This window comes from Myotis nattereri (assembly GCF_964212035.1).
Source record: "Myotis nattereri genome assembly, chromosome: 15".
Taxonomy (NCBI): domain Eukaryota; kingdom Metazoa; phylum Chordata; class Mammalia; order Chiroptera; family Vespertilionidae; genus Myotis; species Myotis nattereri.
Genome location: NC_138090.1, coordinates 41,460,950 through 41,476,348, shown reverse-complemented (window position 1 = coordinate 41,476,348; position 15,399 = coordinate 41,460,950). Strand labels below are relative to the sequence as shown.

The 15,399-nt window shown below is 43.6% G+C and overlaps 1 long non-coding RNA gene across 1 annotated transcript in view; it reads right to left on the bottom strand.

Moving 5' to 3' along the window:
• Positions 1-7,846: 7,846 nt before the first annotated feature.
• LOC308530998 overlaps positions 7,847-15,399 on the bottom strand; it is an 82,477-nt gene continuing 74,924 nt past the window's right edge. Inside the window, exon 3 of the long non-coding RNA XR_013996882.1 lies at positions 7,847-8,828. This is a non-coding gene — a long non-coding RNA (uncharacterized lncRNA). The remainder of the gene's footprint in view (positions 8,829-15,399) is intronic.

The following is a 15,399-nucleotide window of genomic DNA, read 5'->3' as shown; positions in this document are numbered from 1 at the left end:
AGCATTAATTATTAAAGAAATTAGAGTGAGAGCTAGTACTGTCCCTCTGCCAACACAACAATACCAGGCCCTGGAGTCTTCATGGGTGAGTTCTAACAGATCTTCAAGTTAAAGATCATCCTGAACAGATTCTCCCAGAGAACTCAAAAGTTTAAAAAGAGAATGTTGTGAAACACCAATCAGAAAGAATATATGCACACCTATGTTCATAGCAGTATTATTTACAATAGCTATGATCTGGAACAGCCCAAGTGCCCATCAGCAGATGAATGGATTAAAAAATTGTGGTACATTTATACAATGCAATACTGTGCAGCTATAAAAAGAAGGACCTCTTACCTTTTGAAGCAGCATAGAGGCACGTGGAGAATATCATGCTAAGTGAAATAAGTCAGTCAGAGAGACAAGTATCACATAATCTCACATATATATGGAATCTAATGAACAAAATAAACTGACAAACAAAATACAGTGGGGCCTTGACTTACGAGTTTAATTCGTTCCATGATGGAGCTCGTAACTCAAATTACTCGTATGTCAAATCACTGTGACGTTCGCTGCGCCAACTAGCGGTGGGGTATCTGAAGCTGGCTCTTACGTAACCCGAATTTTAGCTCGCAACTCAAAGCAAAAACTCAGCCGAGAGACGGCTGGTATCTCGGAAAAAACTCGTTAGTCGGGACACTCGTAAGTCAAGGCCCCACTGTAGATACAGAGACATTGGAACATGCAACAGACTGACATATTTCAGAGGGGGGATGGGAAGAGATTAAACAAAGAAATTATATGGGAAAGGTTTAAGGAGGGGGTGGGAGCAGGGTGGAGCAGATCAATGGGGGAGGGGAGAGGGGACATTTCTAATGCTTTCAACAATAAAGTTTAAAAAAGAAAAAAGAGAGAACATTTCCCAGCCAGTGTGGCTCGGTGGTTGAGCATTTCTGGTCAAGGCACATGCCCTGTTAGGCCATATGCCCTGGTTGTGGGCTTGATCCCTAGAAGGGATCAAGAGGGAGCTGATCAATGATTCTCTCTCACCACTGATGTTTCTATCTCTCCTTCTCCCTTCCTCCCTGAAATCAATAAAAATATATAAATAAGTAAAAATAAATAAAAGTTTAAAAGTCTATCCCCCCCCCCCCCAAATGCATTACTAATATGCCAAGTGCTCACTGGCAGTGACAGGTTGAGACAACCCTAGTTTGGGCACACCATTGATTGTAGTATAAGCAGTGCAACAAGGGAAACAAGCTCAAGAGTCAGAAGTCCTTCCTCTGTGTAACGGGGGCAGGGTGATGAATGACTCATTCCTGTGGCTGTAACCGCAGGACCTCCAGGCCTGCAGTCATTATCCTGAGAGGACCCCAGCCTGGCATGGTTCGATGTTCTCCCAGGATTAAATCAAGTTTCTTATAAAAGACAATGTCATGGAATTGGTGGTGGCGGGCATGGCTGGGTAAGATAAGCATGTATCTCCCAGAACAGATCATGAAATCTCTGGAGAACCACTGGCTGTCCATGTGGTGTTTCAAAAGATGTGCACGTTTCTGTTGAAGACGACCCTTATTTTCACCCTGGGTGGTCTTGCTCTGGTTGTACACAATCTGATTGTGGATAAATCTTTCATAAATACCTTGTATGGTTTCCAAAAGAATAAGTTGTTTCCTAAACTGGCCATTGTGGTTGTGGTTTAATTATCCCCATAGCATATGTGCTTTGACACCAAAGGAAAGGTAATAAAAATAAAAATAAACAAGTGAAGCTACACCAAACTAAAAGGCTCTTGCACAGTAAAGGAAACTGTAAAATATATACACACATGGAGCCATTTTTAATGGGGCCCGAGCTGCCATTCTAGATAAACTGCCTTGCGTATCTTATGCCTTAAAATATTGGGATGCTAAAACAGGGTGAAGTATCCTTTGAACTGGGTCTAACGCAACATTGTGACCAAAAATCTGTTTATGAAGATGACAAGAAAGCAAATATTATGACTACCAGACAGGTAATTGCCAAACTGAAAATTAAAAACATTCTTAGAATGAGCATCACTATGTTCGCTTATTGGCACCAACAGAAAGGCCGTCCCTCTGTTGATATTAGCGTTCCCTTCCCTTTCTTATAAATAAACACTCTGTGCTTCTGCCTGAATCAGTGCTTTTTAAGCAGCTATTCTCATGTTTAATTTCAAATAAAAGCTTGTTGTCCCTCACGTTGGCCTTTTATTTTTAGTTTAACATACTAGTATCTGGCTCAGGAACCGGGACCTAAAGTGGCCTCACTATCAGGGGCCAGCAGCCCTGGAATGGGCTGTGGTACCTGCAGAGCCCCTTCTGTGCTCACGCTTCCATGGGCTGCTGTCGCTCTGACTGTGCATCCCTCCTGGCTGGGTCTCCCTGCTTTCCTGGGTGAGGTCAAGTGTCTCTATTTGAGGCTGGGCGGGGTGTCCCTCAGGGGATGGTGGTCCAGGCAGTGGCAAGGGGTGGGATCCGCAGGAGCTTGTACCACAGGGAAAAGAATCTTTTCTGTCTCAGGAGGGATTGGTCACAGCTCTCACACTTTTACCAAGTGCCCCGTAGCAGCTCACAGGGGTTCCTGATGGGTGAGTATTTATTTGGTTGTGTGTTGTTTTGTTTCCATTTCTTGTCCTGAGAAAGAGATTTCATAAGAAGAGGAATCCAAACCTCTCCTGGACAATGGGATACGTTTGTTGGTTGATAAGCAGAAGTTTCTTAAAAAAACAAAGTATTTTCTCTAAAAGAACTTTTAGCATTTGAGCAGGTGCTTAAAAATGTCTTGCTGTTTGTTCTGTCTGAAAGTTGACAAGATATTTCAAAGAATTTAATAAGTTTAGGATCAGAAGTTTGGCAAAAGTAAAAGTCTGATAAGGTTTCAGCAGCCTTCTCAGCAATGTGTAAGGCCTTCCTACAGATAACAGGGATGAACACACAGCCCACAGTCCCTGAGGCTAAACAGCCAAAGGGAAAATGGGGAAAAGGGCTTTTTTAAAAGATTGACTAAAATCTCCCTTACCTAAGGAGCACCACCTTCCCCATGTCCATAAAAAGTGTTTACCAAGGGCAAATACAAATGCTGAAAGTCTTCTCTAAAAATTAATAAAAGGACACAGCTTCATCTTTGTCAGCTCACAAAGTGGCACCTTACCCCCGCCCCCCCATCCAGAAAAACATGTATGACATAGAACTTTTCCAGCAGCGTCAGAAGGTTCCCCATCCTGTTTTTAGGGTCGCATTCTCTCTCTGCACCCCGCCCCCCGAGGTCTGCCACTCCAACCCCGTATTCTATTTTCTTTAAATGTTTTCCTGTGTTTTCACCCCATCTAAAGAACACACCCTACCAGGGACTCCCCAAATCCACTGTTTGGTCCCAGGATCAAGATTTTCAAGAATCTTGTTCTTTCTTTCAAAAAGCCATTCTGCCTCTTAAGACCACACGGAGGTCTGGAGAGTGGCTTCCCCTTCCTCCCAACCCTGTCCTCCAGCTCCAGTGACTCTGTCTACCTCATCCCCACCCCGTCCCCAATTTGGAGCCCTCAGCCTCTCCTGAACACTTGCTCCCCTCCCTATTTCTTCCACATTCTCTTCATCCTAAACCAAAGTAACAAACTATGCCCTTCCTTTCCTCTCTTCCTCTCTAATGATTACCATTTTTAATGTAATTCTGCCCTTCTTGAAGCACCCTGGTTTCTAACAGTCATCTGGCCTGCAGGTCTCTCTAGGATTTTCTCTGTTCTCAGATGTTAACGAGAGCCAACAAATCCCAACAGAAATTCAAGGATAGGGTCTATTTTCCAGTACTTTGTATCTTGCTTGTGGACTTTCTTCAAAACAGGCATAGGAAGTTGTTGAAAACGACATCGAAAGCCAAGGATGTCTTCTGTGTTGTTGATGCACCCCTGGATGGCAGTGATCACAGGGCAGTGAAGGGATTCGGGGCACAGGCCCAGTGGACATGTGTTTGTCTAGTAGAGGCCTCTAACCTGCTGCCTCTTTAAGGAGTCCTTATACTCCACACACCATCAAGATTCTATGACAAAATATCTTTGAAAGATTTGTGCTTCTGCTTTCTTACATGGAGGTGAAAATGCATGTGGAATTGGAACAATGTTGGTGGTTAGGGTCCTTCCAGCTCTCTAGCCAATAGTGGGTCATTTACCACACATGTAATTTTCTCAATGTTCTTGGCAATGGAAGTGAGGAGACTGTTATGCCCAGAGTTCGGGGTCCCCAATAATGCACCACCAGGGAGCCTTTTCCGATGCAAAAGCAAAGGGTCTTTATTCAAACCCAGGGTTTGGCTCCCAGCCTCCTTCCGACGCAGCAGTGAGACAAGAGCGCATGTCCCAGGAGAACAAAGGTTATATAGGGCTAGTTATTTGGGTGGGCTTAGGGGTGACGTGGGTTACAGAGATTGATCATTTAGGTCAGGGTTTTTCATCAGGGTCTTATAGCACAAAGGTCAGGAAGTGACCAGCACACTCTGAGGCTTGAGCTATCCCCCACTATAGCCTTATTAGGACCTTAGCTGCATTCCTGGAGCTTCATTGGTCCACTCAGGTGGTGGTTGGGGGAGTTAGGACAATACTGGCATTCTGGTGGTCACTCTCAGAAAAGGAGGGGGCTTGGGCTGAGGGCCCAGCCCTACAGGACAAGATAGAGGAGAGGAAGGAGAGTATGTTTCTGCTTTGTCCTTGAAAGGGAGGAGAGTGTGTTTCTGCTTTGTCCTTTCAGAGACCTTAAATATTGCCTTTGTTCTGATTTTTGATCCTATCGAGGCTGTGAAAAACATTTTAGACAAGAAATTAAGGAGTGAGCAGGTGGTCACCTGGGTGTCTCTAAAGCACATCTGCTTGGATAAGACATCCAGCCTGTTTACACAATCTCTCACAGTGCTGGAGACCAGAAGCCTGAAATGGCCATCACTGTGCTGGAATCCTGATGTGTGTCTGCAGGACCCTGCTCCATGCACAGACTCTCTGGAGTAATCTGTCTTTGCCTTTTCCAGCTTCTGGAGTCTGTTCTCATTCTTGGTTCATGTCCCCCCATCACACGCATTTTCCCTCCCCTGCCCCCATAGTCACATCTGTTCTTTTCCTTCTGTTGTTTGATCTCCCTCTGACTCAATCTTTCCCTCATAAGAACACTTGAGATTACATGGAGGGACCACCTGAAAAATCTAGAGTAGTTTTTCCATCTCACCACCTCTGACTTCATCACATGTGCAAAGTGTATTGTGCAGGGAATATAACAGTCACAGGTTCCAGGGATAAAACTCCGGATATCTTTAGGAGTACAATGATTGTCCCTACCACAGTATTCAAAGAACTTCAAAATGTCTTTTCTTCATATTATAAAAAGCTTTTTAAAACTACCTATTTCATTCCTGTGTTCTTGAATGGGGTAAGTGTTGTCACCGCAGTTGAAGCTCTTCATGGTCCCAGCTCTAGAGGAGGGTACCATGGCTTCCCACCCCCTTGGACATTTGTGTTGTCAGACATCCTTCCAGACAATCTGGTTCCATTGGAATGAAAAGGGGACTGGGCACTGGTGCACAAGCTCCTTGGCCTGGAGCACTCCCCAAGGGTGTGGGATGTTGCTCATGTCAGATTGGTGACTCTGTAAGAAGTCAGCCTTCCAGGTCTGAAATCATTCCTGGGACTGAAGGGCACAGACATGCTCATGATGTCTTCCAAAGATTCAGTTACTTCATTTCTGAAAGACAAAGCTTTAGAATGTCTAATGGACAATTTGACTACATTTCTTATGAATGAATTTTAAATACTTCTGACACATTAATGATGTGTCCAATGAACCCGTCACCAACCTTCTTACATCAGAAGTTGTCTACTTCTATTTATTTATTTATTTATTTATTTATTTATTTATTTATTCATTCATTCATTCATTTGAATTTATTGGAGTGACATTGGTTCATAAAACCATATAGGTTAAGTGTACAACTGAATAAAGCATCGTCTACACACGACATCTGTGTCCCCTTGCCCCAAGCAAAATCTCTTTTCCCTCCTCCAGAAGTTTTCTATTGAATAAAGTTCTTATCTGTACTGAACAAAATGGTTCCAGTTGAGGTAGAGTTGACAGAAGAATGAGGATGGACTATCGAATAGTTACCTATGAGGCTAACAGATAGTTAAACCAAAGAGGAAAACATGGAAGGGGCAGGGAGAGAGTCCAGCTTGTTTAATCTCCTCACACAGCCCCTGGATCTGAAGCCTTCGAACGGCTGCCTGTCTCACCCCAGGGAGTCACCGAGTGCTGTGCGAGGGCTGCATGAACCCCCTCAGAGGGCTGAGTACAGAGAGATTACAGGGAAGGGAACAAGAGCAACTGCTTCTTTGAAAATCCATCCCCATTAGCAAAAACAAACATAGATTGGGAGATCTGATATTGTTAAGCTGTCATACTATCCAAAGTGATCTACAGAGTCCATGTAATATATTAAAAACCCAATGACTATTTTTTGGAAATAGAAAATATTGCCCAGCTGGTGTGGTTCAGTCGTTGAGCACCGACCTACGAACCAGGAGGTCACAGTTCGATAACCGGTCAGAGCACATGCCTGGGTTGCGGGCTCCCAGTGTGGGGTGTGCAGGAAGCAGCCAATCAATGATTCTCTCTAATCATTGATGTTTCTATCTCCATTTCCCTTTCCCTTCCTCTCTGAAATCAATAAAAATACATTTTTTTTAAAAAGAAATAAAATTCAAACAACAATGGAATATCCCCTCAACAGAAAACAACAATCACAAAAACAGAAAGTAGTCTGTCTTGGCACAATGTGGAAAAATTGGAACCTGGGCCCACTTTTTGTGGAAATGCAAAATGGTACAGGTACTGTATAAGAAATAGACTTATCATGTGGTCCAGCAATCTCACTTCTGCTTTTATGTTAAAAAAAAAAAAAAGATTGGAAATCAGGATTTTGAAGATATATTTGCGCATCCATTTTCATTGCAGCATTATTCATAATACCCAAGAGGCAGAAGCAACCCAATTATCCATACACAGAGTAATGGAAAAAGAAAATGTGGTATATACATATATAACAGAATATTATTCAGCCTTGGAGCGGGGCGAGTATTTCTCAATATGATGCTAAGTGAAACAAGCCAGTCACAGGAAGACAGAAAACATATGTTCCACTTATATGAGGTATCTCAAGTATTCACATTTACAGAAACAAAGAACATTGGTCATTGTGGGGTACTTGGGGGAGGAGAAAATAGGTCACTGTTTTAATGAGTATAGATTTTCAGTTTTACTGAAGAAAAAGTGCTTGAGATCTGAAGAGATGTTACTCACTTCCTAGCATGCAATTGTTCACAGGTGAGATATTCCCTTTCTTTCATATTAGGTATTATCCAAGACGGTCCCTCTCAGAAGACGAGGACTTAGCTTTCTTCCCCATCACCAAAACACACACACATTCTTCCCATCCTGTCTTGCCAGTAATTTTTTAAAACCCAATATTTTGTGTGGACTTTATTTCTATGTTATGCTGTTCACATTTAATCCAAATAGCTGTGATTTTTTTAAAACCTCTTGAATTGTGGAGTCAAAAATTTTCATCTCTGAAGTACATCAGTACTGGAGAACATTCCTTATGTGACCTGGAGCCTTGGGGAGGAATGTTATAGTCCAGGGGTGGGCAAACTTTTTGACTCGAGGGCCACAATGGGTTCTTAAACTGGACCGGAGGGCCGGAACAAAAGCATGGATGGAGTGTTTGTGTGAACTAATATAAATTCAAAGTAAACATCATTACATAAAAGGGTACGGTCTTTTTTTTTTTTTTTTTTAGTTTTATTCATTTCAAACGGGCCGGATCCGGCCCGCGGGCCGTAGTTTGCCCACGGCTGTCCCATGAACCCACATCTCTATGGCTAATTAATATTTGACAAAAGAGGCAAGAGCATACAAGGGAGTAAAGACAGTCTCTTCAATAAATGGTGCTGAGAAAATTTGACAAATACATGAAAAAAAATGAAACTAGACCACCAACTTATACCATACACAAGAATAAACTCAAAATGAATAAAGGACTTAAATGTAAGTCACAAAACCATAAAATCCTAGAAGAAAACATGGGCAGTAAAATTCAGATATCTTACATAGCACTATTATTGCCAATAAATCTCCTAGGGTAAGGGAAACAAAAAAAAAATAAACAAATGGGACTACATCAAACCAAAAAGCCTCTGCACAGCAAAGGAAACCATCAAAATGAAAAGGAACCTACTGTGTGGAAGAACATATTTGCCAGTGACACAACTGAAGGTGCCTGCGTCTGAATGCAGGGAGGACAAGAGAGTCAGTGACTATCCTTGTGCACCAGAACACAATGGGTTCAGGTCAGGAACACGGTGGGGATGCAGCAGTGGAGCAGAGGATGTGACACACTCCGGTGCTTAAGTGCCCAGTCAGGTTCCCACAGGATCTAAGAGGCTATGAAGTTAACATTGGGAGACAGAGTTGTCTATTTGTACTGGGAGATGATCTCCTTTTCCTTGAGGGAGACAATGCATTAGTTTCTTGTGGCTGCCATAATAAATTTCCACAACCTGAATATCTTAAAATAAAAAAGTTATTCTCTGACATTCTGGAAGCCAGCAATCCAAATCAAAGTATGGGCAAGCCCTCATTTTCTCCACAGGCCCTAGGAAAGACTCCATTCCTTTTATCTACATCTTTGGTGGCTGCCGGCATTCCTTGGCTTGTAGCTGCATCACTCCCATCTTTGCCTCCATCTTCATGTGGACTTCTCCCGGCATGTCATCTCATCTTCTGTTTCTTAGAAGGAATATATTATTGGATTTAGAACTCATGCAGATAACCCAGCATAATCTCATCTCTAAATCTTTAACTTAAACAATTACATCAGCAAAGAACATATTCCCAAATAAGATCACATTCATAAATTCCAGGAATTAGGATGTGGACATATTTTGTGGGGAGCCCCCACTCAACTCTCTATAGGCAGAATGATTCTGTGGTCCAGTCCATGCTGGGATTTGGGTTGATTCCAGAGCTTCATCCATTGGGGCTCCGCTAAACCATGCAACGAGTCCGATTGAGTGTAGGCTTTGACTGGAGTTAACAGAAGTAGGGAACTTGGAGGGGAGACAGAGAGATGCCAGGAGAGAGCTTCCAGACATGTACCCAGACATGTGCCCCAAAGACCACCAGCCTAGGTCCACATAGAGTCAAGTTTATAGAAAAAGGAGGGCTTTCTAGATGGACATCACATGCACTTTGGGAGCCTTGTTTAGATCATGGCTACAAAAATGTCACAAAATATATTTTGGAACAAGCACAAAAATGAAAATAAATAAGCTGGACCTCATTCAAATTTTAAAATTTTGTGGTTTAAAGGACCTCATTAAGAAAGTGAAAGAAGAGATTCAAAATGGCGATGGAGTAAGTGGATGCTACACAGATCCACTCTCCAGGACCAAACTGGAATTACAATTAAAATTAAAAACAAAAAACAAAAACAAAAAAAACACCCTGAATAATCAATTGAAGACTAGCTGGAGAGAACCCTGATTACCAAGGATGGAAAGTGGAAACTGCATAGAGACTGGTAGAAAGAGCTGAGGCATGAAAAGGCTGGTCCAGCTCCCACAGACAGAAGCTGAATTTCCAGAGAAATATCTCAGCTGTGGGGCGTTGCCACTGAGAACTCTGGGGTCTAAACCCCAAGCTGGGCCCACCAGCAGAGAGCACCAGAACTGAGAAAGGTATCTAGATAAACATCTGGCTGGGAAAAGCACCAGGGTTGCTATCTGCCAGGGAAAGATGGCTGAAAATGCAGGCACCCTCTTAAAGGGACAAAGCACAAAATTTCATGTGCAGCCATTCACCTTGGGCTCTGTCAGAGGGAGGGCAGAATGGACTAGAACTGTGTGAGCAGAAGCCAGGGTTGGGGGCTCTAGAGTTAGAGCTCAGAGGGCAGTTACCCTGGTTTCCTGTGCTGAGTCATTCCTTCACACTGCAGAGGACATCTTTCTCAGGCAAAACATTGCTATCCTGGCAGTTTTGGCCAGGGAGTGAAACAGTTACCCCACTCTATTGGAAAACCCCTTGCCCCACCCTGTGGAGTTTCTGAGGCCCATTGGGAGACTTAGAATAACAAATAGCCTCTAGGCATAAGCAATTGCCTCTCCCTGTTAGAAAACCTCTTGCCCCACCTATGGACAATTACCTGAAGCTACTCAAGATGGGATCCAATCAGTCTGCAGGCAGAGGCAGGGCTCTGGAGGCTTTGAGCCTTTGCCTGATCTAATTAGTCAGAAACAGCGTTTGACACTGGTATGTAGAGCTACCTAATACATTGTTACAAACCCAAACAGGCAGCCAAAATGGGGAGAAAAAAAAAAGAAAGAATAAGAGAATTCTCCAGAAGAAGAGCTAAATGAAATGGAGATAATAAATTTATCAGAAAGAGAGTTCAGAATAATGATGGCAAAATGCTCAGCAGCATGAGAAAAGATATAGTAACTACGAAGAATGATTCAGTACTAATAGAGAACACAGTGGAAGGAATGCACAACAAATTAGGGCAGTGGTTCTCAACCTGTGGGTCACGACCCCTTTGGCGGTCAAACGACCCTTTCACAGGGGTCTCCTAAGACCATCCTGCATATGAGATATTTACATTACAATTCACAACAGTAGCAACATTACAGTTATGAAGTAGCAACGAAAATAATTTTATGGTTGGGGGTCACCACAACATGAGGAACTGTATTTAAAAAGCCAGAAGGTTGAGAGCCACTGGATTAGGGGAAGCTGAGAATTGAATCAGTTAATTAGAAGATAGGGTAGAAAAAATAACTCAATTGGAGAACCAAAGAGGAAAAAAAAATAATTAAAAAAACAGTATAACAGCTTAAGGAAGCTGTGGGATAGGAAACATAACAATCCTATATAATAAAAGGCTAATATGCAAATTGACCGAACAGCAGAACGACCGGTTGCTATGATGTGCACTGACCACCAGGGGGCAGACACTCAACGCAGGAGCTGCCCCCTGGTGGTCAGTGTGCTCCCACAAGGGGAGTGCCACTCAGCCAGAAGCTGGGCTGACGGCTGGTGATTGCAGAGCGAATGTAGCGGCGGTGGCAGGAGCCTCTCCCGGCTCCTCGGCAGTGCTAAGGATGTCCAACTGCCTAAGCTGTTGGTCAGGTATCCCCCGAGGGCTCCTGGATTGCAAGAGGGTGCGGGCCAGGCTGAGGGATCCCCTCGAGTGCATGAATTTCATGCACTGGGCCTCTAGTATTCATATAATAGACGTTCCAGGTGGGGAAGAAAGTGAACAAGGGTTAGAGAATGTGTTTGAAGAAATAATGGCAGAAAACTTCCCTAACCTGGTGAAGGAAAAAGTCACACAAGTTCAGGAGGCACAGAGAGTGCCAAGCAAGAAAACCCAAACAGGCCCATGCCCAGCATAATTAAAATACCAAAAATTAAAGACAAAGAGAATATCTTAAAGGCAACAAGAGAAAAGCAAACTGATACATAAGGTTGTCAACTGATTTCTCATCAGAAACTCTACAAGCTAATAGGGAATGGCATGAAGTACTCAAGGTAATGAAAAGCAAGGATCTGAAACTAAGATTACTATATCCAGCAAGGCTATCATTCAAAATAGATGGTGAAATAAAGAGCTTCCCAGACAAAAAAGAAAAAGAAAAAAAGGCTAAAAGAGTTTATCACCACCAAACCAGCACTACAAGAAATGCTAAAGGGACTGCTGTAATGAGAAGAAACACAGAGAGAAACATAGGCACACAGAATTAAAATGGTAATAAATAAGTACCTATCAATAATAATCTAAATGTAAATGGATTAAATGCTCCAACCAAAAGGCATAGGGTAACTGTATGGATACAAAAATATGACCCAATTATATGCTCTCTGCAAGAGCCCATCTCAGAACAAAAGACTCACACAGGATGAGAGTGAAAGGATGAAAAAAAATTTTCTATGTGAATGGAAAAGAAAAAAAGCTGAGATAGCAATGCTCATATCTGACAAAATAGACTTCAAAATGAAGTCCATCACAAGAGACAACAAAGGTCACTACATTATACTAAAGGGATCGATCCAACAAGAGGATATAACCCTGGTAAACATATATGCACCCAATATAGAAGCACCTAAATATATATTTTTAGAAGTTCTAGAGGACTTTAAGAAATATACTGACCACAAATACAGTCATAGTAGGGGACTTTAACACCCTGCTCACTTCACTGGATAGATCTTCCAGACAAAAAATTAACAAGGAAACAGTGACTCTAAAGGACACACTGGATCAGATGGATTTAATTGACATTCAGTATAGGACATTTCACCCCAAAGCTGCAGAATATACATTCTTCTCAAGCGCACATGGGTCATTCACAAAGATAGACCACATGTTAGGACACAAAACAAGTCTCTACAAGTTCAAGAAGATTGAAATCATATCAAGCATCTTCTCAGATCACAGTGAAATAAAATTAGGAATCAACTACAGTAAAACCACTCAAAAATATTCAAACACCTGGAGGCTAAGTAGCATGTTACTAATCAACAAATGGGTTACCAATGAGATCAAGAAAGGAACCAAAAACTTCCTGGAGACAAATGAAAATGAACACACAACAACCCAAAATCTCTGGGACACAGCAAAGCAGTCCTGAGAGGGAAGTTCATAACACTACAGGCCTGCCTCAAAAAAAAAAAAAAAAAAAAAAAAAAAGGTTAAAAATAAACTATTTAACCCTACAAATTAAAGAATTAGAAAGAAAACAACAAGAAAAGCCCTCTCCCTGTGGGCCTAAGGCAGCCGTGGGCAAACTACGGCCCGCGGGCCGGATCCGGCCCGTTTGAAATGAATAAAACTATTGAAAAAAAAAGACTGTACCCTTTTATGTAATGATGTTTACTTTGAATTTATATTAGTTCACACAAACACTCCATCCATGCTTTTGTTCCGGCCCTCCGGTTCAGTTTAAGAACCCATTGTGGCCCTTGAGTCAAAAAGTTTGCCCACCCCTGGCCTAAGGCATCAGTAGGCCTCCATCTGCAGGAGGCAAACTGGCTGATCAGGTTGGCAACCTGGCCGCCACAGCTGCCAAGGTGTTTTCATCAACACGGACTCCAGTCCCTTCACCACAAAAAAATGACAACTTTCTTTAGACATTTTCAAGATGTCTCTTTCATAGGATATGACATTTCTTTCTTTCTTTCTTTTTATCCTCATCTGAGGATATTTTCCCATTGATTTTTAGAGAGTGTGGAAGAGAAAGGAAAAGACAAAGAGAAACATCAATGTGAGAGGGACACTGTGATTAGTTGCCTCCTGCATGAGCCCTGACCTGGGCCCCGGCCATGGAGGACCCTGCAACCTAGGTGCATGCCCTTGATCGGAATTGAACCCGGACCCTGCGGTCAGCAGGCTGAAGCTCTATCCACTGAGCCAAACTGGCTAGGGCAGGATATGACATTTCTTAGCCCCTCCAGCAGCGGACCTTCGTTTTTTCCTCCAGGCGTGAGGTGGAAAAACCCTACATCACCTTCTTGGATTCTTATTACCCAAGTTACCAAGAACACTGGGAGTAGCGTACTGGGAGCTTAGCCAGTGAGCAGTAAGAAAAGGTGTTTCCTCTGCAGCTCACGTGCAGAGGCAGGACTGCTGGTGAGGGCCTGCCCTCAGCTGCAAGTGGACCATCTCTCTCTCCCTCTCCCTCTCCCTTTCCTTCTCCTTTTCCTTCTCCCTTTCCCTCTTCCTCTCCCTCCGGTCCATTCTCTCTTAAAAGCAGTGAAAAAATATCCTATGGTGAGTATTTAAAAAACAAAACAAAACACAGAATAACAGGCCTCCTCCTTGGAGATACTGAATATGTAGGCCTGAAAGAGAGAATTCTTGGTTCTGTGAAGATCCCTACATGAATTTTATTAACAATATTTGGAAAATTAGCCAAAGCCACACCAATGATTCAAGTTTGTGCTTTTCTGTGTTCCAGGGAAGAATCAAATGATCTTTTGTTTTATTGTGTCAAAACAAAATTTTGCATGTGTGAAATACATAATTCTTATTCAAATACATAATAGCAGATGCAAAAGTTCTGTTTAACTCAGTGAAGGGACTGGCAGGATGATAAGGCTGTTAAAGGAGATTGCCAAAGATGAAAGCTGAAGTAAAACTGCTAAATGAGATACAATCTGGCTAATGTCCTATAGGACAATAAAAACATCACTTTTTGAATTGGTTTGTCTTCTAGACAGAAATTAGTTACATTTTTAAACGCCTAAAAATTCTTTTCATCTCTCACTTCGCTGATCATTATATGTAACTTTCCAGGGCTGTAAAATGTCAAAATATATGGAACTTACTTAATTGTAAATAGTGTATCAGAGGTATGTGTTTCATAGAAAAGGAAATGACCATTCTGTGGGCCTCTGATGCCCAAATTATGCTGAAAGGACTTGCTGTCAAAGTTTTACTCCAGGCCTGCAATCAGCCTGGAAGGCTGTGGGCAGGCCCGCCCTTTCCTGTCAGGGCCTGTGATTGGCAGGGAGGCTGCAGGCCGCCCGCCCTTTCCTCTCAGGGCCTGCAATTGGCCTGGGAGGCTGCAGAGAGACCTGCCCTTTCCTCTCAGGGCCTGCAATTGGCCTGGGAGGCTGCAGACAGACCCGCCCTTTCCTCTCAGGGCCTGCAATTGGCTGGGGAGGCTGCAGACAGACCCGCCCTTTCCTCTCAGGGCCTGTGATTGGCCATGAAGCTGCAGTCGCCCGCCCTTTCCTGTCAGGGCCTATGTCAGGACACAAGGCTGCAGGCCCACCCACCCTTTCCTGTCAGGGCCTATGTCAGGACACAGGCTGCAGGCCAACCCACCCTTTCCTGCCAGGGCCTATATCAGGACACAGGCTGCAGGCCGACCCACCCTTTCCTGCCAGGGCCTATATCAGGACACAGGCTGCAGGCCGGCCCACCCTTTCCTGTCAGGGCCTATGTCAGAACACAGGCTGCAGGCTGACCCACCCTTTCCTGCCAGGGCCTATGTCAGGACAGAGGCTGCAGGCCCACCCACCCTTTCCTGTCAGGGCCTATGTCAGGACACAAGGCTTCAGGCCGACCCACCCTTTCCTGTCAGGGCCTATGTCAGGACACAGGCTGCAGGCCGACCCACCCTTTCCTGTCAGGGCCTATGTCAAGACACAAGGCTTCAGGCCGACCCACCCTTTCCTGCCAGGGCCTATGTCAGGACACAGGCTGCAGGCCCACCCGCCCTTTCCTGTCAGGGCCTATGTCAGGACACAGGCTGCAGGCCAACCCACCCTTTCCTGCCAGGGCCTATATCAGGACACA